Source organism: Phoca vitulina, unplaced genomic scaffold, assembly GCF_004348235.1.
Source record: "Phoca vitulina isolate PV1807 unplaced genomic scaffold, GSC_HSeal_1.0 scaffold1, whole genome shotgun sequence".
NCBI classification, from domain to species: domain Eukaryota; kingdom Metazoa; phylum Chordata; class Mammalia; order Carnivora; family Phocidae; genus Phoca; species Phoca vitulina.
Genome location: NW_022589704.1, coordinates 7,326,513 through 7,349,301, shown reverse-complemented (window position 1 = coordinate 7,349,301; position 22,789 = coordinate 7,326,513). Strand labels below are relative to the sequence as shown.

Sequence of the window (22,789 nt, the reverse complement as noted above, 5' to 3'; positions counted from 1 at the left end):
ATATACCCTTTTATGAAAATTAGGAAGTGGAACAAAATTCTCAGTATCCCTGTCCTCTGCTGGGGATGATCTGCCCAGAGCCAGCATCTTCCCTAAAAGAGCAGTTCCGGGTTTGCTCCAGGACATACGCTGTCAAGGCCACGGTCTCCTCCATGGAGCGTGGCTAAGGGGGTTGGGGCCTGGAAGCCTTTCCAAGCAAGAATGCATCAGGGCTACACAACTAAGGCCCAACAATGGGCTCCTGGACCATGGGTTTCAGGATGTTGGGGTTTTCTGGGAAGCTGCCAGGGGAAGTACTCGCTAAATGTCCCCCTGAGTCACCAAAGAAGGAGTTTTCTGATAGAAATCAGCATTCAGGACAGTGAAGGTCCTCAGTAAATATGCATTAAATGAACGTATAAATGAATGGGTCCTACAGTTTGCATGGGTGAAACATCTACCAAAATGAGTGATTTTCGTTTTAGAGCAGCTAACCGCAAAAACAATTCATTCTTCCTGTTAATACATGGATGACAGAACAGATCATCTATGAAGGCAGCTATGTTCATTTGTGGTCAGGGCTGTTGTGTACAGTAGCTCAGGCTGTGCATTGCTCAACTCCAGGCTACCTTTTACATAGATGACAGTGGGAATGGTGCTTTCTAGAAGTGGGCCCTGGAATAACATCCACAACTTAAAAATGGGTACTTCATTCTGTATTCTCTGATCAAGGAGGCATGAATCTGAGTCATTCATTCATTTATTTATTCAACTGTCTTAGACCTGGGGATATGACCGTGAACAAAGATATCAGCCCAGCTTTCAAACTAGTCATCGTCTAAAAGAATAGACAAGTCGTGGGGAAATTATAAATTAGGATATATGATGGGGATATTATATGGTGCTATGAGAGCTCAAGAGAGGAGTTTCTAATACGGCCTAAAGCAGGAAGCTTGAGGGAGGGGTGGTGGGTCAGGGGAGGCTTTCTGGAAGAAGCTGAGACCTGAAGGATGAATAGAATTATCCAGGCAACATTGTGGAGAGTGGCGGGGAGGGGTTGGAGTGCAGCAGGTACAAATCATTGAGAAGTAATAACAGGTAACATGTGTGTTGGGTAACAATCATTGTTCTTGGCACTTAGATATTAATATAGATATTAACTTGTTTTATTCATAATACTTATAATGAGTTAAGCATTATTATTATCCCCAATTTAAAGACGAGTAAACTGAGGGAAAGCATGACTAAGTAACTTGCCTTGTAAATGATGGAGCAAGAGTCAAGCCTGGGTGTCTAGATGTAGAACCTGGGAATCTTTTATTTTCCCTTAAGATATTTAAATTATTATCTTTTTTATATTTTAAAAGAATCTCAAAAGTTACAAGCCCAGTTGACCCTTGAACAACATGGGTTTGAATCCGTGTAGGTCTGCTTCTCTGTGGATTTTTGTTTTTATTACAGTATAACAATGTAAATGTATTTTCTCTTCTTTATGATTTTCTTAATAACATTTTCTTTTCTCTATTTTATTGTAAGAATACAGTATATAGTATGTATACAAAATATGTGATAATCAACTACGTTATCAATAAGGCGTCCAGCCAATGGTAGGCTATTCGAAGTTAATTTGGAGGGAGTCAAAAGTTAGATGTGAATTTTTAACTGCATGGGGGTTGGTGTCCCTAACTCCTGTCTTTTTCAAGGACCATTGGTATAGTACAAAGAACCTTTTTTGTACTTTTCCTGAACCATTAGAGAGTCAGGTGCTGACCTAATGTGTCATTGTCCTTAAACACTTTTAGTGTGTGTTTTCCACAACCAAAAACTAGTTCCTCTGTAATCAAAATGCAAACACCAAAATCAGGAAGTCAGCTTTGATACATTATTGGCAACTAATGCTCAGATTCCATTTGGATTTTGCCTGTTGTCCCAATAATGTCCTTTATGGCAAGAAGATCCAATCTAGTGTTACTCATTGCATTTAGGTGTCTGTCCTCCTTGGGTTCCACCAGTCTGGAAGTCTTTGCTCAGTTTTTATAACCCAGACACAGAAGATTTCAGGCCAGTTCTTTTGTAGAATGTTTTGTTGATTTGGATTTTTCTGATGTTTTCTATGATTAGACTTAGGTTTTGCATTTTGGGCAGCCTACCTTGTTTAGTTTGGCAGGTTCTGGATTTTACAAAAACAAAATCACGTGTCTGTGTTCTTCTAAGACCTTCTCTGACCTGTCCCAGGTTCAGAGGCAGTTGGTCACGTGCTTGTATGTGCTCGGCCTGTCCTGCGTTTTTCTCCTTGATGGTAGGAGGTGACTGAGGTGTGGGGGTAGGAAAGATTTATGTACCCAGTGCCACATGCTGGTATGAGGGTGACCCAGGACTCAAATTCTCTGAGTCTTTCTGATCTTGCCTGTGTGGGGCCCCCCCCCCCCGGGCCTCTGAAGTTTAGAGAGGTCGAGTCTTGAAGCTCAGAGAAACAGACTTCCTGGGTCCCATCCCCCAGGCTTCCACATCCTCCCTAGAGCAGCCCGTAAGGTAAAAAATTTTAAATTAAGAATTCAAAAGAATTAGAAGAAAATCCACAAACAATAAGATACAAGATCATGACTAACAAAAGAAACAGAATAATTAACATTATGCATGAAGGATAGATTGAACCAATAAAATAATTTAAGAACCAAAATTAGGTTGCTGAAAAGTTAAGGTTATAATCAGTCAAGCGAACAAAAGGGCATATGAAGGATTATAGTTAAAAAAAAATTGGAAATAAAACAGTAAGTTAAAGCTAAGAAGCCCCGAGAGGCTTAGGGATTTAAATAGTAATATAAAAACAAAATAAAGGGAAAAAAAGGGATTTGGCATTAAAGCAAATCCAGAAGCCTTGAATTTGAATAGTGGTAATAATTATAAAAGTAAAACGTCAAAGGAAAACATTTTAAGGTGATTAAAATAGGGGGAAAATTAGAAGGAAGACAAAAGGGCAAAGTAAGGAAGTTTAAAAATGAAAAGAATCATAGCTAAGATAAACCAGAATAACCAAAATAAGGCAAAATTAACCCAAATGGGCAATTTAATAAGTGGGAAGGTGTCCGCAGTTTAAAACACTAAAGATGTAATTATGAGTGGGTAAAACCCATGCTCCAAGCACAGCCCAAAGGCCATTATTATTATTGTTGTTATTCTAATTTTAAATGTTAAGGGAATCAACAAGTCCAAAAGACTGTCCGCTTGACCCCTTAAGATCTGAGCTCCTCGCTGCACCCTGGGCCTGTCCGTCACCTCTGGGCGGGGCGGGAGGAGGGAGGACAGGGGCCACGCCCACATCTAGCCCCGCCCCCCGCCTCTAGCCCCACAGCCCACACCCACAAGGCCTTGTGGGTAGGTGGAGGAGGGTACCCCTTCAACTTCCCCATGGGGAAAAAAGTTTGGAACTGCTGAAAATAAGACATAGCTGTCAGAAGTATATGAAATTAGCAGCATAAACTGTGAAACATAAGCCATAGTTATATTTGTTCTGAGACAGTGTAAAAATAGAAACAATTTCAGAGATAGAAAATTCAAACTTCTTCAGTCACCACGTCCAAGTGGCCTGAGATCCTTCAAAGGCTATCCTGCCCTTTGTTTATGGGCCGCAGACAGGGTGAGCAATCCCAGGGCCTCAGGCAGTGCCCAGGCTGGGGCAAGCCAGAGAGGAAATTAGCTACGAAGCTCTATTTGCATTTTTCATGCTGAGGGCGCTGGGCCTCCGCTCTTACTGGGGGAGGTGGGAAAGTGGGTTATTTCCAAAAGGCAGCTGGGCAGGCAAACCCCTCTGCGCTTTGCAAGAGCCTTAGTCTGCACATTCTTGGGCCACTGCTGGACTAGTCTGCACAGATGTGTCTTCAAGTGCCCGGTAGAAACCTCTGCCCAGGGCGTCTGCATTCATTCGTTCATTTATTCATCAATCTCCTCAGTCATTTGCAAATATGGAGTGCTTCTGATATGTCAGATATGTGCTAGGTACTCAGGAGGGAACAAAACTTGGCATGTCCTGCCTGCAAGGACCCTACAGTTAATACCCCCCCCCCCCCCCCCCACCAGGCCACTGTGACCAGCAGTGAGAGCTGATGATTCTGCCCAACCTTTTGGAAGAGGGGAGCTGGGTAGGGGGTGCGGTGGGGCTGAAGGGTCTCTTTACTTCAGCTCCTGCCTTTTTATTTTTTTAAAAAATAAACTTTCAAAAAATTAATGTAATAAAAATTAAACTTTTTATTATGGGAAATTTCAAACATATACTAAAGTAGACAGAAAGTATAATGACCCCCCCCTAAGGCGGGCTCAGCAGGGGAGTCTGCTTCTCCCTCTCCCTCTGCCCCTGCTCGAGTGCTCTCTCTCAAATAAATAAATAAAATCTTAAAAAAAGGTCTAAAAAAATAACCTCAATACCATTAACACACCTTTAAAAATTAACAGTAATTTCTTAGCATCACCAAATATCTGATCCGTGTTGAAATTTGCCTGATTGTTTTTGAAACTTTCCTTCCCAGAGTGTTTGTTTGAAACTGGATTCGAATAAGGTCTACATGTTGCAGTTGGTTAATATCCCTTTCTTGTTTTCTCCTTGCACCTTTGTTGAGAAATTGGGTCATTTGTCCCATTTTCCTGCTTGGATTTTGCTGAATGCATCTGTACTGTGTTCTTGTACCTGTTTCTCTCTTTCCTGTGTTTCTCGTAATTCGGTAATCTAGAGGCTGATTACAGTCAGGCTGCTTCTCTTCAGCTCCTATATTGCCTCAAATGACTGACTAATGGCAAAACTCGAAAAGAGTTTCCTTGAATAAAGGAAGCAGCCCCAAACCTGCAGTGACTCAATATTTATTTCTTGCATTTACAGATTTTGTAAAGACTATGAGACTCTCCTAGTAACAACCCGAACTAGCATTTATGAACATCTGACAAACTGCTCCCAGGGTTATGGTACATGGAACTTACACATTTCCATGGAAACATGTACAGTTTCCGATATGGAAACTGTTCCCTGCCTTACATTGGCATTCAAAGACTCACAGTGCCAGGCCTGAGTCTTTGGGGTCAGTGAAGGATTTCATGGCAATGACCATTTTGGAGATGGATCCAGGAATAGTAGTCACAATATTTAATAATCAGGAGGGTCCGGCTGAAGCACCTGGAGCAGAGTTGTTAACACTTAGTGAGGCCGCCCCTGTCTGCTCCCTGAGTGTCAGCCCCTGGGGTACTCCAGGGTTTAATGCAGGTTGACCCTCTGTGGAATAATGAACTCCTGCAATTCCCCCCAGCATTGCCAGGAAAAGCAAAGGTATTTTCAGTTGGACGGTCAGTGGACAAATATTTTAAGCCTCAGCCTGTTTAGTTCATGCAGAGAAATTGTCCAACATGAAATTTTATAATGCAGTTTAATTTTATGTAGAAATGTCCATTTATAAAAGCACATGTTTGAGTTCTGTTCTTTTTTTTCACATATATACATATTTATCAATTTGGGTTTTTTTTTTTTTAAAGATTTTATTTATTTATTTGACAGAGAGAGAGAGCACACAAGCAGGGGGAGCGGCAGGCAGAGGGAGAGGGAGAAGCAGGCTCCCTGCTGAGCAAGGAGCCCGATTCGGGGCTCGATCCCAGGACCCTGAGATCATGACCTGAGCCGAAGGCAGCCACTTAACCGCCTGAGCCACTCAGGTGACCCTCAGTTTGGTTTTTTGTGATATGAAATGGTTTCTGGGACTAGACCCCTGACTTATGACATTACCTCTGTAGTAAAGACCCAATGTGCAACACCTTGACTTGAGGTGACCCCTAAGGGACCGGTCTGACAACAGACTAGGGTTAGGAGGCTCCCTGTGCCTCTGGGCTCTGCCTTCTGTGAGCAGCTTAACAGGAACACCCTCCTTCTCACAGCCAAGCTTACCTTAGGAATACCTTCATCTGGGGCAGCCTGGGAATGATCATGGGGTGTGGAGTCAGGGCCCCTGTATTCATGGTCTAGTTGTCTCACTAGCTGTACAACCTCAGGTAGCCTAGTTACCAACTTTTGTTGAGTCTTAGTTTTCTTGTCTGTGAAATGGGGATAACCCTAAGAGAATTTAAAGAGATAGCGCACGTAAAGGCACTCAACAGTTATGGTTCCCTTCCTGTACCCCTCTTTGTAGCACATCTGTCTACAGTAATTGTACTTCTCTCTTGTCCAGCAGCACTGTGACACCCCTGTTGCTGGCATATGGAAGAAGACTTTGCAGAACACACCTTGGGTGTGTTGTGGACAATTCTAGAATCTTTGGGGGCAGGTACTGACTACTAAGAACATTACAAACTCCAAAGCAGCACCACTCAAGCTTCTTATAAACTGGAGGACTGGTTCCTGGGTCATTATGGGTTTGGGGGAACCTCAATCTTCTACTCCAGTCCCTATTGCTCCTACTTGCATTCTGCTGTTTCTTACCTCACTCGTGTCCCCTTGGCATTTTCTTGTGCAGGAGACCCAGACTCTACTAGGTATGTTTTGAGTGCCTGGCTATCCTCCACATACATCTCAAAGATAGTCCCAAACATGGCTCCCACTGATGAAGTGGGAATGGTCCCATTAATCCTACTTTCTATTCTTTTGACCACTTGGCCCAGAGATAAACACCTGGCCAACCAGATTCTTTTCTTTAGAAATTCTTTCTAAGAGACACAAAAGGAAGTATCCATTGGCTGTGGAAAACCAACCTGAAAGGTCATACTGTCTATGGCCGCCATGTGGGTCATGCACAAGTTGATAGGCAGTGAGAAGGAGCTAGTCTGAGGAGAGAGCAGGAGAATAGAACAGTCCATAGAGAGAAGTAGAGAGGAATAGAGCCCACAGCCTTCAAGAAGATGAGAAAGTGCTCGGGTTCCTGATGGTTTTTCCATCCCTGTCAAGCTGGGCTTCATCTCTTATTCTTGGATTCTTTGGGATTTCAGCATCCTTACAATATCCCTCTTTCACTTGAACAGGTTGAAGTAGGCTTCTGATCTTTGTAATCAAAGCATTCTTGGCCAGGAACTAAAACAAGGTTATCTACTCGCAGCACTATTCAGCCTTGTAATGGAAGTCTTTGCCAGTGCAATAAGGCAAGAAAAAAACAAGTAGAAGGCATGAAGACTGGGGAAAAAAGAACTAAAACTCTTTGTTTACAGATGGCAGGATTGTGTGCATAGAAAATTCAAAGAAATATACAAATAATTAGAACTAATAAGTGACTGTATCAAGGTCACAGGATACTAGGTGGCCATGCAAAAATGGTGTTTAAACGTTATACCAATAAACAATTGAAAAGTGAAATTACAAAGCAGTGGCATTTAAAATAGGATCAAAAGCATGAAATACTGAGGCACAAATGTAATTAAAATATGTGTAAATCCTCTGTACTAAAAACTACAGATCATTGCTGGGTTAATTTAAGGAATATCTAAATAAACAGAAGGTTAGGACATAGTCATAGATTGAACAATTTATTTTTTTTAAATGTCCAAGCTTTTTTTTTTTTTTTAAGATTTTATTTATTTATTTGACACACACAGAGAGAGCACAAGCACGGGGAGCAGCAGAGAGAAAGGGAGAAGCAGGTTCTCTGCTGAGCAGGGAGCCCGATGTGGGGCTCGATCCCAGGACCCTGGGATCATGACCTGAGTCAAAGGCAGATACTTAACCAACTGAGCCACCCAGGTGCCCCTACATTGAACAATTTAATGTGCTAATATTAAGCTGTCAGTGATATCCAAATTTATCTATAGAGACGATGCAATCTTAACCAAAATCCTAGCAGACATTTTTTGGAGTAGAAATTGACAAACTGATTCTAAAATTTATATGGAAATGCAAAGGACTTAAAATAGCCAAGACAATCTTTAAAAAGAACAAAGTGGGAGAGCTTGCATTACCAGATTTTAAGACTTAGCATAAAGCTACAGTATTTAAGTCAGTGTGATATTGGCATAAGGAAAGACACTCAGATCAATGAAACAGGATAAAAGTCCGAAGACCCACATGTCTGCAGTCAGTGGATTTGTGGGGAGGGGAAAGACCAAGGTAATTCACTGGGGGAAGAGAAGATCTTTTAATAAATGATGATAGAGCAACTTGTACGCATATAGACCGTAGACCTAAATGGGAAAGCTAAAAGTATAAAGTTCTTATAAGAAAAACATAGGAGAGGGGCGCCTGGGTGGCTCAGTCGTTAAGTGTCTGCCTTCGGCTCAGGTCATGATCCCAGGGTCCTGGGATCAAGCCCCGCATCGGGCTTCCTACTCAGCGGGAAGCCTGCTTCTCCCTCTCCCACTGCCCCTGCTTGTGTTCCCTCTCTTGCTATGTCTCTCTCTGTCAAATAAATAAATAAAATCTTAAAAAAAAAAAAGAAAAACATAGGAGAATATCTTTATGACTTTGAAGTAGTCAAGTATTTCTTAGATAGGTTGGAAAAGGAAGAACAAAGAAAATGATAAATTAGTGTTCATCAAAATAAACATTTCTGATCATTAAAAAACAGGAAGATTAAAAGAGAAGCCACACTGGTAGGACGTATTTGCAATGTATATATTTGACCATGGACTTGTATTCAAGATATGGACTATGTATTCAAGATACAAATTAAAAAAAAATTAAAAATGGGCAAAAGACTTGAACAGGAACTTCACAAGAGAAGATACATGAAGGGCCAATAAGTATATGAAAAGGTGCTCAACGTGATTAGTCTTCAGGGAAATACAAATGAAAACCACAGTGAGAAACCACAATATGTTAGAACAGATGCAGGTACAAAGACTGACATTTCCCAGCATTGGCCAGGACCTGGAGTGACTGGCACTTTGATATCTTGCTGGTAGGAGTGTGGAATAGTACAACTGTTTTGAGAAATTATTTGGCCCTTCCTAATACTATCAAGCATATACCTATCATAAGACTCAGCACTTCCACTCCTAGGCTCCTGGGTACACACTCGGAGAAATAAGTGCATATGCCCACAGGAAGACTGTCTTAGAATGCTCATAGTGACTTATTTATAATGGTCGAAAACTGGAAACAGTCCAAATATCCAACAGAAAGATGGATAAACAAATTGTGGTACTTTTCTTAGTAATAAAAAGAGCAATCTGATATACATACATTGATGAACCTCAAAAATATTATGTTCAGAAAAATAAGTCGGATAGAATAGAGTGCACACTGTGTGATCGATCCCACTTAACACAAAGTTCAAGAACCAGCAACACTAAGCTAATGGTGATGGAAGCAGAAGATGATTATGTCTGAGAGGGTTAGGTATTGACCAGAAAAAAGGGGTCATACGGAGCCTCATGGGGCAATGGAAATGTTCTGTTTCTTGGTCTGTTTAATGGTGTTAAAAAGTGAACCAATTCTCAACACCTCACCTAAGTACTGTCTCAACACCCCAGGAGTATAACTATACCTGTCAGTCAGGAATGTTCGGATCAGCACAGATAAGGTGATCTGTCACAGGGCCCCTCTTCATTCCCTAATGGAAGATGAGGTCATCCACCAACTAAAACCTTTTTGTCCCCAAATGAAGGTGACCTCCCCTGAAATAATCCTTTTTTTTCTGTTTATGATATTCTTACATTGCCTTGAAAAATCTTTCCCTTTGTGTAGCCCTTCAGAGCTCCCCTCTACCTGCTAGATGAGATGCTGCCCGATTCGTGAATGGATCAATAAAACCAGTTAGATCTTTAAAATCACTCAGTTAAAATTTTCGTTATGTAACAATGATCAGGTGGGTGTATATGGATATACAAATTTATTGCTGCAGACTGAATTGTGCCCCCCTCTCAAATTCACATTTGGAGTCCTAACCCCCATGTGATGGTATTTGGAGGTGGGACCTTTGGAAGAGAATTAGGTTTAGATATGGTTGTGAGGGTCAGGCCCCTGTGAGGAGAAAAAGGCCAGAGCTTGCTTTCTCTCTCCGTCCACCATATGAGGATGCATGAGAAGGAGGCTGTCTGTAAGCCAGGCAGGGAGCCCTCCCAGAACGTGACTGTGCTGGCACCCTGATCTCCGATGTCCAGCTTCCAGAATGAGGAGAAAATAAAGGTCTGCTGCTTAAGCACCCAGTCTGTGGTATTCGTTATGGCCGCTGAGCTGACTAATACATTCATCATGCCCAAAATGTGTACATTTTGTTGTCATGTAAAATTTCCGTCAATGAGTCCTTTTCAGATTACCTTGATGAAAACACTAACTATAGTGACAATGACAAAAGAGAGGGAGAGGCTATTTGGGGCCCTGCATGAGATGGACACTCTACATCGTCCTCAGTTGCTCCCAGTCTTTGTACCCTGGAGGGTTCTTTCCTTTCCTTTCCTTTCCTTTCCTTTTCTGTTCTGTTCTGTTCTCTGTTAAATTTGGATCATGGAGCCTGCATTTCCATGCACAAATCTAGCAGACAGAATTATTTTCCCGACTTAGAGCAAAAGGGCCTCTAGCAGGAATGGAGAGCTACGGGCCCTGGGAAAGTGACGATGGAAACTTAGCAAGAGATGCTTGGACTCAACCATGGCCCTCTGAATGAGGGACACAGCCCACGAAGATGGGGACACAGGATGTGGGCTGGAGCAGGGATTGCATTTCTTTACACAAATAGAGGTCTGAATACCGTGGTGCTGGCAAAAGGAGGCGTGAGCAGAGGAAGAGAAGAGAATGGATGCTCCATGTGCATGGGACACACTAATTGTACCCAGGCGTGTCACGTCAAACACACCCTGATGTACCGTGGCTCCTGCATTCCCAGGAGAAACTCATATTTTGGTTTTTACCTTAAAAAGCAATAGCTCGAAGCCCTGGGAGCCCAACAGCCCATCGGGAGGTTTTTCCTCTAGAAAACTTTTCCATAGCAGGTGTGTTGTGACTTAGCCTGCCATGGAAATCCAGTGCAGAAGACATAATAGAAACAATGATCACAGTGGGGATCCTAAGACTGACTTAAAGAAGCTCTCCAGAACTTCTGTCCTCACTAGGCCACAAGAGCGAAGTAAGCCCAGGGCCAGCTGGTCTGGGTGGGGTGCAGACAGGAAGGGGCTCCGGCCTTCCTGCCCCCTCCCCACTTGCACCTGCCTGCCTCTGGCACCACCTGCCCGGGCCGTGCGTGGGATCTCAGGCAGAACACACGCAGAGCTTTTCTGGTGACTCTTAGGTTACAGACGGCCTCTTTTGCTAGGTATTCAGAAGAGCGCCCTGAACTTGCTACGGAGTACCAGCACTCCTCCTCACCCAGCGCAGGCCTGCCATAGCTGGGAAGCCTCCACGTTCTGCTCTGTCACCTCCTGCCCCAGAGCTGTTTGGGTCCTCAGAGTGGGGCACCTGTGGGGGCTCCTCGGAGATACCTTGTGAGGGGGTCTCTGGCCACAGTTCTGTGGCATGTGCAAAGCTTTCAATCCGGCCACTTTATGACTCCCCAAGTTTCTCAGCCACTTTCTGCCGAGGTCCACCTGGCCCCTAGTAGGAAGCTGTCTTGGGTGGTTCATGCTGGTTCCCTTCCTTGAGCTCCACCCTTGGCTCCAAGAAAACATGTGCCTCTGCCTTGCCTTTGGTGTGGATGCCCCTCACCCCCTGCTCAGCGCTCTCCCCTCCCCTCCCATGAGGCTGTCAGCCAGCTCATCTCTAGATGTTTCCAGGAGCAAGCCAGGTTCTGGTCCTTATGTCCTCCAGATTTCAGAGATTTCCAAGTGGATCTCTTGAAAACCCCCTCACTAGGGTGAAGATGGGGGATATGATGGTCAATTTCAGATGTCAACTTGGCTGGGCCATGATGCCTAGACGTTTGGTCAAATATTCTCCCTGTTTCTGTGTTTTTTGAGATTAACACTTTAATCAATGGGCTTTGGATAAAGCAGCATATCCACCATACGGTGGGTGGGCCTCATCCAAACAGTTGAAGGTTTTAATAGAACAAAGTCTAACCTCCCCCAGCAGAACAGAATTGTGTAGCTCTTCCCTAAGTGTCCAGCCACACGCCCATCCAGAGGATTCTGCACTCACCAAGCCTCCACAATTGTGAACCAGTTCCTTACAATGAGCTCCCCGCCCTGCTCCACGTCCTGCTGGTTCTGTCTCTCTGGGGAACCCCCAAGGGAAGGAGTGGGCAGCTCACAGCACCCTGACAGTCACCCCCAAATAAAACAAAACCTGGTGGCCAGTCTCCATCTCCTTATCCTCTTTTTTATTGATTGTGAAAATATGGAAGCATTTGTATACTGGTTGGGAAATAGCCACTGTCCTGAGTCCTTTTCCCTTCCCTGCTTCCAGAGCCCTTCCTCTGCTCCTCTGGGACTCTCTCTAGAGTGTTGGGTCCTGCTTGTCAAATATTTGTACTGTCACTCCTGCTGACCCCTGGACATGAGGGATGAGCTAAGGGCGACTTCACCCACTGTCTCTTGGAACGTCCTGTGTAGGTAGGCAGATTACAGTGTTGTTCTTTGGCTCTTAAGCCAGAACAGAGGCAACAGGAAGCAACTGCCTTTAATATATAATTTCATGTAAGTGAACGAGGTCCTCGTTTATTTATATACATAAATTCATTTTATTATTAAATTATATTATTTATTTAAATTATATTGTATTACATATTTTATTATTAAATTATATATAAAAAATATATAAGGTATATAAAAATTATATATATAAATATATAAAATCAAGGGCCTATGGTCAAAGTAGTATCAGGAAGCGATAGGATGCCTACCACCTGGTTCTGGGATGGGATGCTTAGCCCGTACTTCCCCAATACAAATATAGGAATACTATTTCCCTGCAACCATCCAGGGATTTGTAGAAAGTGTGAAGTTTCTAGGAGCTTAAGGAAATAATGAGAGACAGGTGTCAGGATTTTGCCACAGTGATACTTATCATAGTGTGGCTTACAAACCAGCAAAAAATCGAAACTCCCTTGGGTCAGAGATTGCTTTTGCCTCCCTATATCCATTCTCCTTTATTGCTTAGTATGGAACCAATTTACCAGGGGTGGAAGCAGACCTGGTTTGAAAGAGACATACATTTCCCAGCTTCCCTTGCAAGTGCAGGTGGCCACGTGACTCAGTCAGTTTGGGCCAATGAGATATAAGCACCAGTTATTGAGTGGGCTTCAGGGAAGCCCCTTAAAAGAAGAGCAGAATAGGCTGGCGTGTGCCCCCACCACCCTCTGCTTTCTTCCTTCCCACCACCTGAACGGTGGCCGTGATGGCCGGAGCTCTGGCAATCACCTTGACAGCTGAGTAGAAGGAGACTGGGTTCCTGGAGGTATAAAGGAGCTGCTCTCGCAACCCCCCAAGCTTCTTTCACTCAAGAGCCAAATAGATCTCTGTCTCATTAAGCTGTGTCATTTGGGTTTTTTGGTTACAAGCAGCTAAATTTAGTCCTAGCTGAAACAATACCCAAACGTCCAACAACAGTAGCATGATTAATGAATTACAGTCCAATCATACTATAGATTATTTTATAGCCATTGAACGATTGTGTAGAAAAATATTTGGTAACATACAGAAGTGTTTGTGACATACTATTAAGTAAGTCTGAAGACAGGATATATAGTAAGATCCCATTTTATGAAGAGAAAATAGGCATAAACCGTATAAGAAAAAAAGCTTTGCAACAGTTGTATTAAAACCTCTCTGGTGGTGGCGCAATACAGTGATTTTCCTTTTCTACTTTTTGAAATCTGTAATAGCCACAATTTCCTAGTTTTGTGACGGAAGAGTAACAATGGGTTATTTTTTTTAAAGAGGAGATTGTGGAGTGTTTTGTGTTTTGTTTTGTTTTGTTTTAACATGGGCAACAAAAAGTGCCTTTTTTAAAGAACCATGAGACACGCTTGCAGCCCTGTCAAGATTTGCTGCACTGGTCCCCGCCACCTCTGGTCGTGAACTGCCCCTCCTGCGGTTTGCTTCCTCTCACCTTGTTCTCTTGGCTCCTGGGTCTGGCTGTATTGGGATTCTCCACCGAGACATCCTGCTCTGGGGGGAATTCAAGGTCAGGGGCTCATTTACAGACTGTCCATTTTCCAGTGAATCTGTGACATTTAAGAAAGGCAGAGAGTTAGAAAGTGTGCATTTCCCCCCTTTCAGGCGGTTCTCTCTGTGACAAGGGACAGTGGCAAGTTCACCCGGGAGGGAAGGAGAGGAATGAAGAGGGGTGTTCTTCCTCTCATGCCCCTGGAGGGGAATTTGCCATGGCTTGCACGTATTTGGTGACCTGGGATGCCATCTGTACAAAAATTATAATTACGATGCAAGAAGCTTCATATGTATACAGACACAGTGGGAAAAGAATATTGGAAATGAGATTGCAACTTAGATATAAACCTGATTAATGCCTTAGAGCCCAATAAAACCAGAACTACCAGTGTTATTGTTCCTACTGGACTAAAATCATTTGCAATTTATCCAGTCTTTTAACATCTAACTTTACAATGTCCTAGTCCTAAGTGCTATTAAATAATAAGTCAAGCTCCCTCCCCTGGGCGTCAGGTCCCCTGTAGGTGGGTCGTCAATCCCTGATCTATGTGACTTTGAAAAGGCAGCCCTTTAGCAGAGTGAAGGCAGAGCACAAATCTTTTGTTGTTGGAGAGCGGGCCAGAGCAGCCTGACACCAGCTGATCCATTTTGTCTGCTCCTCCAAGGCAGAGCGTGGGGGGGAGAGTTTTCTCCTTGGACTCTGGATCAGGAGGCTCTGGGCTGTCTTGGGAGTTAACTCCAGGGAATTGCAGCAGGGAGTCACTTTAAAAATAAAACTCTGAGTCTGATGAAAATATTTATGGTCTGGACATCAATGGCATCTTTGAGGGTGGCAAGAAGTGAAGTGACCCTTGTTCTAGTCTACACTGGCGTCGGCGTTCTCAGCTCGGCTCGGGAAGCCACGCACTCTTTCCCCCTTGACGCGGTTTTCCTCTCCAGGCTCATCTCCAACCCAGCCCCACACCTGCCTTTGCTCCTGCTCAGAAAGACCCCCCAGCCCCCGACCATGGGCAGCTGTATCTGCTTTTCTGTCTGCTTTGCAATGCTCTAACCCTGCGAGATCCGGTAGGGCCCCTGCTAACCATGTGTGGCCAGTATGCGCTTGAAATGGGGCTAGTGTGACTCAGGAAGTGAATTCTTCATTTCTTTTCAACTCAATTTAAATTTAAATGTAAAAACCAATACTCAATTTAGTTACTGGAAAACTTTTAAGGCTATATGGAACAGTCTGGGTATGCAAATCTGCTTTTCTGACTGTACATTTTATGAAACCTAAATCCATATCAAATATTTCCAACAAAAATATTCCACGGATTTCAAAGACATAACTGTCAAAAAACAAATGCAGAATGTCTCATTACTAACTTTTTATATTGATTATTGACTACGTGATGGAACGATCATATTTTGGACGCATTGTGCTCAATACATGCATTGTTAGAATGCATTTTACCCATTTCTTTTTACTTTTGTTAATGTGGCCACTGGGAAATTTAAAATGACGTATGTGCCTTGCATCATATTTCTGTTAGAAAGAGCCTCCCTAACCCCCTTCTCCATCTGCACAGGCTTTGGGACTAGAAGGATCTGAACTCCAGTTCAAGCCAGGTCACTCACTAGCTGTGCAATTTGGGGTAAGTGACTCAATCTCTTTGCTTCAGTTGTTTATTTTTTAATCTGTAAAATGGGTGCAGTAAGGACACCCATAACACTAAGTACCTCCAAGTGCTCAGCCAAGCTAGCTCCTGTTGTCTCTCTGGCCATGTCCTCATGCACCCCTCAAGACTCATCTAAAGTATCATCTTCTTTGGGGAATCATTCCTAACCTCACTGGAAGGGTCTTGTTTTCTGCCTTTACCTTTCTTGTAAACTTTGAGGTGTTGCTTGCTGTAGAATGACATCATTACAATATTGCGGGTCCCTCAAGGGCAGAGACTCCAACTTTCTTTGTGTGGGAGTGTGTTTCTAACTTTCCACTTCATAAGGTTTTCAAACATACACAAAAGTTGGGAGGGTCATATAATAAAAATATAATACATTCACCCAGCTTCCACAAGTATAACATTTCCATCGTATTTCTCTTGCTCTTAATTCAGTGCTTGATGCATAATTTTGTTAGTGTTTGTAGATAGCAAACACCCACAGATTGCCACCCCTCCCATCAAGCGGTGGGGTTGGGTTGTCCATCCGCTTCTATCTGGGCTGGTGTGTGAGCTGCTTGGACCAGTAGAATGTGGTAGAAGTGGCTGTACAGGTCTGAGTCCAGGCCTCTTGAGAGTGGTTTCTGCTCTTGACCTCTGGGAACCCTGCTGCCTTGTGAACAAGCCCGAGCCAGCCTGCTGGAGGAAGAGCAGTCACAGAGAACAGAGACTGGTAGTCTCAGCTGAGGCCCACCTTGGCCAACCAGCTCACTAGCCACCAAGAGAGTCCAGCGGGGCTTCCTTGACCTTCCAATCCCAGATGGGCCACCAGCGGATGCAGAGGTCAGACAGACTGGTCCAGACAGAGCAACCACCCAATCAACCCCCAGAATCACAAGAAATAATAAATATTGTTGTTTTGTCTCTATATATTGAGGGTGGTTTACCATGTGGCAAAAGGCTCCCTGATACGGAGTTCAGTGAATGTCTCAAATGATTCATGAAGTCCCTGGATCTAAAGCAGGGGGTTGCCACTTCCAGCACACATAGGGTGGCAGACTGGTGGCAGGTGCTGTACCCCAGGGACCAAGAAACTAGCACCTACTCCACAGCCCTGGCATGCTGCCCACTCAGGCATGTGGGCAAGTCACAAAGAAAGGAATTTGCAGTTCTGACAGCTACCCCGCCAATTGTAAAACTTTCTGAACCTTATTCTGCTCAAGAAATATACTTGGAGCAGATAAGATGTGCTAGGGACTCATTGAAAAGATTAATGGATCCAGCTGCAAAGCTATTCCTGAGATATTCCTCTCAGATATTTCCAGTGTGGCAGAAACACTGGCCATCACAGCAACCGTGAGAGAACAAAGATAGGACCTCACAGCTCAGGAAACTCGTGTTCCCAGATATCCCCAAACGTGGACAGCTCCAAGCCTCCCTGCTAGAAGGCATGGACGTCTAGGGGTGTTTTGTTGAGTCCTAGAACAAGATGTTTCTTTTAAATAGAAGCCCGTCTTCTTGTACAATTTGGGTCAACACTTTCTCCTGAAGTACCCATATCATCATATTGCGGGAATTGAATCCTTTAGATAACAGCTTCAAAGTGTGTCATTTTATTGGACCTGTCCTTGATAATTTTCAAGGCCTTTTATTCTCTCATTTAATTAGGGCCGTTCAGCCCTGATGACTCCACCTGGCTATCAAGGGAACAGTGGTAGCAGCTGTCCCTGGTACTGACCTGCCGGGTCAGGGGTGTTCTGTTCAGGAGCGTCTCTGGGTTTGCCTTTGCTTTTGCGTCTCACGGTGCGGTTGAAGATGGAGTTTCTATGAATTGGGATGGAGCGGCGGGGTTCTCTGTCTTGCGTCTCTTGGTTGGCGTGGCGTGTTTTCTCATCTTCTGAGGGTAACTCAGGTCTCACCTTGTCCTGCACATCATCAGTCTCCTGTGACCCACTCACCGATTTCTTCCAGGGCTTTTCCAAACCTTCAGATCCCCTGGTCTCCATGGAAATTGGGCCAGTTGTTTCTCAGCAGAGTGACTGGAAATGGGTAACCTCTCCAGCTTCACCAGTTTGAGTGCTTTGGAATAGAAAGAGAACAATTTTCAGTTAGGGTCATCAGGCTAAATGTTCCATTCAGAGTCTGGTCTTCCACTCCCTTTCAGATTTGATGGAATTTGGAAGAGTTTGCACATCTGGGCGACCGCATCTTTGTCAATGAAAATTACAGTTTAACCACTGCAATTTGGAGGCTTTCATGTATCATTTTATAATTGAAGTTTGTTTATTCTATTCATAGGATGCACTTTGGGGAAAATGCTTTAAGTGGCTTGTATAACTAACTTTCAAGTAAACATCTTCTGAGTCATTCAAGAGAAAGAGTAACAAAAACAGGAGAACTTCATGAAACCAAAGTGAAGAAAGGGAAGATGTACGGAAAGACACAAAAGTAAAGTCTGGGGGAGACTCAAAAGGACTATCAGCGAATGACAGTCACACAACAGTAAATTCAGAAGAGGGAAGACTTGAATCCTGTGGGGACAAACCCCTTGCCATCCACTGGTGGTGAAGTGTAGTTGGTAGATTAGTGGCCTGTCTGATAGGATGATGTGTGGCAGCTGTGGGAACAAGCCTTCCCCCACCCCACCAGCTGGCGTAACAGAATGGTCACCTCCCTCTGGGGTGACCATGGTGGATATCATTTGGACCAGGGCACTCTTCACAGGAAAAAGGCTGTAATCGAATTATACCAGGACTGTCCAGGCAAACCCCATTTTCTTCCCAACACGTGCCTTCCAGGGTACAGGCTCTTGGAGTGATGAGGGACATGGCGGATCCTTGAGTAGAATGTAAGCTGGGTAGGACAGCGTGCTAGACAGGAGAGCCATGCTAGGGTTCTCTGTGGCTTCCCACCCATCTGAGGGCTCAGAACCTGGGCTCCCATGGACTCTATGTAAGGGACACACAAATTGTAGGCAGAAGCTGTGTTTATGCGGATACATCTTTCTTGATTACAGGTGTAGAACCTCTATCACGTTTTCAAAGAGTTTAAAGACTCAGGAAAGCTTTTCTTTTCTGCTTCTGTCTTCTTCTGTAAAAAAATGTAAAGAATGGGGGTCTGGACTTGAAGCACCCCTCCCCCTTTCCCACCGCACCCCTCTGCTTACAGTAGGTGCCCTGGCGACCCCAGGCATCACCCTCAGGTCCTCATGGGTGAGTTCCCAACCCCCTCCTCTTCCCCTCACCCCCGGCCAAACATATTTCAGGGCAGTTGGTCAGGTGACCTTAGAAAATTCAGGAAGGGTGACTTCCCTTGCTCTAGGCAGAGCATATCTTTGTTTATCTAAGGCAGGAATTAGGACTTTCTGGTCAGGGAGATTTGAGGACTAAGGACCACTCTGGTTCCTGGAACCAGCTACCTAATGACACAGATGCAGAAAGTTTGTCCTGGGATGTTGCTTCCTTTCCTACCTGCCTGCATGTCTGCTGGTATTCCATTGATGAACCTGCCTATAAATAATCAGCCAAGCAGAAACAAGTGTTAAGGTGTTAGAGGTCAGGGAGCGCTAAGACAAGGGCCTACCTTGGGGCAGCTTGGCCTGGCTTGTGAGGACCTGGGGAGCTCCTTCAGCACCATGGCCGGCTGTGGGACCCCAGCAAGCCCCTGGTAGTCCCAGCATCTGTGTCCTGGTCCACAAATGCTAGGGTGTGCCCTGTGAGATCTGTTGGAGAGACCCTGTCCTGCTGGCTAATGCTTTGCCTCAGAGAGTAAAGCTGTGATTTCAGGGGGCCAGAGATGACCATGTAGAGGCCAACAGGTCACATTTGGGGGGCATCCCTCCCAGGAGTACCTGGCAGTGCAAAGTTTATTATAAACGTGGCAAGGAACCCACAGCTCACAGGCAAGAGAGGTGGTTTCCACTCACATCAAGTTGAACCCCAGTCAGCAAGGGGATGAGAACGAGAGAGAGTGAGAGGTTTCTATCCTGGCCAGATGGAGGGGGGACCCTCTGCCCTACGCTCTGGTTAGGAACGGGGAGAGAAGACCCAGGAGGGCCAAGGTCAAGGTCATCACAAATCTGTTCTCTGGGGCCTGGGGCATGGAGGGGGTGGATTGAGGCCACAGGCAAGGACAGACTTCAGCTTTGGAGTTGAGAGGTGGCCAAAGGTGGGGCAGCTGCTGGGCGGGGGGGGGCAGTGAATTTCCCATCCCTGACAGTGTCCAGGCAGAAGCTGTTTATTTTAGGATTCAGTGACTCTGGCCTACCCACCAACATCCCCTTGTCTTCTCTTTCACTTGCCTTTATGCCTCCTAAGAGTACCGAGGCTGTTCTCAGCTTGATCTCGGGGCAGAGGGCAAGTGGGCAGAGGTCCTGTGGCCGCAGGGTGGGGGGGGGGTAATGCAGGAGTTAACTGTGTGTTGGGGCCAGTCTGTGGAGGTCTCTGAACTGGGTCAGGGAGTCCCTGTGGCATCCTTGATGACCGTGGGTGAGGAGGCAGCAGGATCCCGGAAGCTCTGGGCGGGCCAGGCTCGGGGCCCCAGGCCAGAGGGCAGGTGTCATCCAGGTATCACCCAGGTGTGGCAAGTAGGGGATGGGGTGGGGAAGATGTGCAAGAGGAATGATAGGATCAGTGACACATGGTGGTTTGAGGCGGAGCACGGAGGGGCCGTCCCCGTGGTGGGCCAGGGCGACAGGGCAGGCCAACGCCACTCACGGTGGGTCCGGGAGCCTCCTCGGGGTTGGAGCATGCTGATTTGAGGATGTGCAGTTGACAAACCTCCCAGGAGGAGTGTGTGCAGCTGGACATCCTTGACTGAAGCTGACTCTTCATCTGCCTGCTCATCTCCAAGGACTCCGTGTCATGGCCCTGAACACAGACTGGCTTTTGGCATTGAAGGTGATTATTACTATCATCACCATGTATTATTTTAGGTTGCTTTTTAAAAAATTGAGGTACAATTCACATGCAGTACAATTTGCTCTTGTTGGCATATGGTTCTGAGTTTTGACAAATGCAGTTGGTATAACCACCACCTTAATCGACATACAGGATATTCCAACACCCCCAAAATTCCCTGTGCGCTGCTGCAGTCAGCCCCTCCCACACCGTCTGGTGACCACCAATCTGTATACGTTCCTCGTTTGCCTTTTCCTGGCTGTCCTGCAGATGGAACAATGCAGCCTTCGGCATCTGGCTCCCTTTGGTTGGTGGGATCCACTTGAGATTCAGCCTGGTTGGGTCAGTGCTGATTGCCAATGTTCATTGGGCATTGTTGTGAGCTCATGGAAGCCTGCATGATGTATGGTAAAGGGTATTTGGCCAGGAGGCAGGGGACTTGGGTTTGAATATCCATTTTCTGCCACCTGTAATCACCTACTCACACTGGGCAAGTACGGGCCTCAGTGTCTCATGTAGAAAACATGGTGGTAGGTGGGTGTTCGTGGGGCGCCTAGCTAACTCTCAAATCTGAGATCTAGGGCAGCTCAGGGACCCGTCAGAGGGAAGCTCAGGGCATAACAAGTGCCCTGGGGTTGCTCTCAAACCATCCCTATCATTTTCTTTAAATGACAGGTCTCTGAAACCCTGAGAAAATGTATTCCATCTTTAAGACAGCGTGCACACACACACACACACACAATTTGTGAAACTCTCTGAAAAACAACTCTAATTCCACCTCAATTATTGCCTATTTCAGGCACCTGTGCTCTACATCTGAAATATTTTTATAATCACTTCAGTTCTTCTATATCCATTAACTGTTGGAGATCCCGGCAGCCCTCCTCCCATCGCCTCATGTTTTTCTTAAACTCCTCGGTAGCTTAAAGCCCATGTCTGTCTGTTGCGGGTGTGCTCTCCACGCCTGGCCCCTGTGGGCATGGCATACACGTCTCTGTTCCACGTCTGCCCCCAGTTCCTCCTCTGGAAGCTCCCGAAGGGCAAGACTGGGTCTCTCTTGTTTGGTGCTGTCTCTGGTGCTGGGCACACAATGGTGCTCTGTAGACATTGGCCGTTTGCAACAATGGACGAATGGATGAATGATCTCCCTGAGGTCCATGTGAAAATCACCACTATTTTCTAGATAAAGAAGCTGCAAGTCAGAGAGCTCTGTCAACTTGCCTGGGATCACACAGCTGGTAGATGGTTTGGTGAGGATCACACCTCATCTGTCGGATTTGTTTGTTGGGGGAAACCTGAAATCCATGATGTGGTTAAAAGATGCCATTGTTAAGATTGGTTGAGGACTGGCAAGGATGAATCAGAGGCAGGATCTGGCGTGGGGGTGGGGGTTCTAGGCTGTTCTCTGTGTTAGCTCTGTGGCTTCAGGTGTATGAGCCAAGGGTGACTGTTAAACCTCCCAGCATTGGGCTGAGGGCCAGGGGGCCTCTCTGCATGAGTCAGTGGCCTGGGAGGTCAGGGCACATGGGAGAAGGTGCTGGGTAGGGGAGGGGAAAGCTGACTGCAAGCCCAGCTGTGGCAGCCCAAGCCAGCTGCTGGGGGCAGGGGGATGATGGCATGGGCACGGGGAGGTGCTTCCCCTAGACCAGGGCTTTTCAGATGTGCATGTGAGGAGTCACCTGGGGCTCTTGTTAAGACACAGATGCTGACTCAAGACATCCAGGGTGAGGCCCAGGATGCCAACCCTGTGAGTCTGTGGACCAGCCTTGAGCCGAATCCTTAGGGAGCAGAACCACAGCATCTTCAGCAGCTGTGGGAGCAGGGGCCACAGGGAGCTCAGCCCCATGCTGTCCCTTGCTTTGGCCAGGTTGGGTCATGTCTGCTGCTGGTCAGAGACAGAGTCTTGATGGAGAGCAGAGCTGTGGCAGGCAGGAGGAGGGGGTGTCAGGAGACAGGCTGGGGGGCGCTGAAGCAAGTGCTGTAGGGAAGAATCTTCCACAGGGCCTGAGGGCATGTAGTGAATCTAGATGAGCCGTCTGGGCACCTGCTCTGAAGCAGACCCCTGGGGGCTCCAGGGACAGCCTGTAAGACCAGGCCTGGCCTTCACATGGCTAATAGGACCACAGGAGGAAGCAATTACTACAAAGCAGAGAGGCAAATGATGAACAGGGAGGGCAGTGGAGGGTATTTGCAGGGAAGGGTTGGGGTGAGCAGCAGATCATGGGAGGGAGGAGGGGGATAGAAGTAACTGAGGGGGAGGGGGATAGAAGTAACTGA

The 22,789-nt window shown here is 45.6% G+C and overlaps 1 protein-coding gene across 2 annotated transcripts in view; it reads left to right on the top strand.

Moving 5' to 3' along the window:
* Positions 1-22,789, top strand: part of NEU2 (neuraminidase 2) — an 80,250-nt gene that overhangs the window by 15,975 nt on the left and 41,486 nt on the right. The window contains exon 3 of one of the 2 annotated variants that reach the window (XM_032397586.1): positions 15,543-15,608. The exons of the other annotated variant lie outside the window; for it this stretch is intronic. The gene's annotated coding sequence lies outside the window, so the exon portion shown is untranslated. The remainder of the gene's footprint in view (positions 1-15,542; positions 15,609-22,789) is intronic. 2 annotated transcript variants of the gene reach the window in all.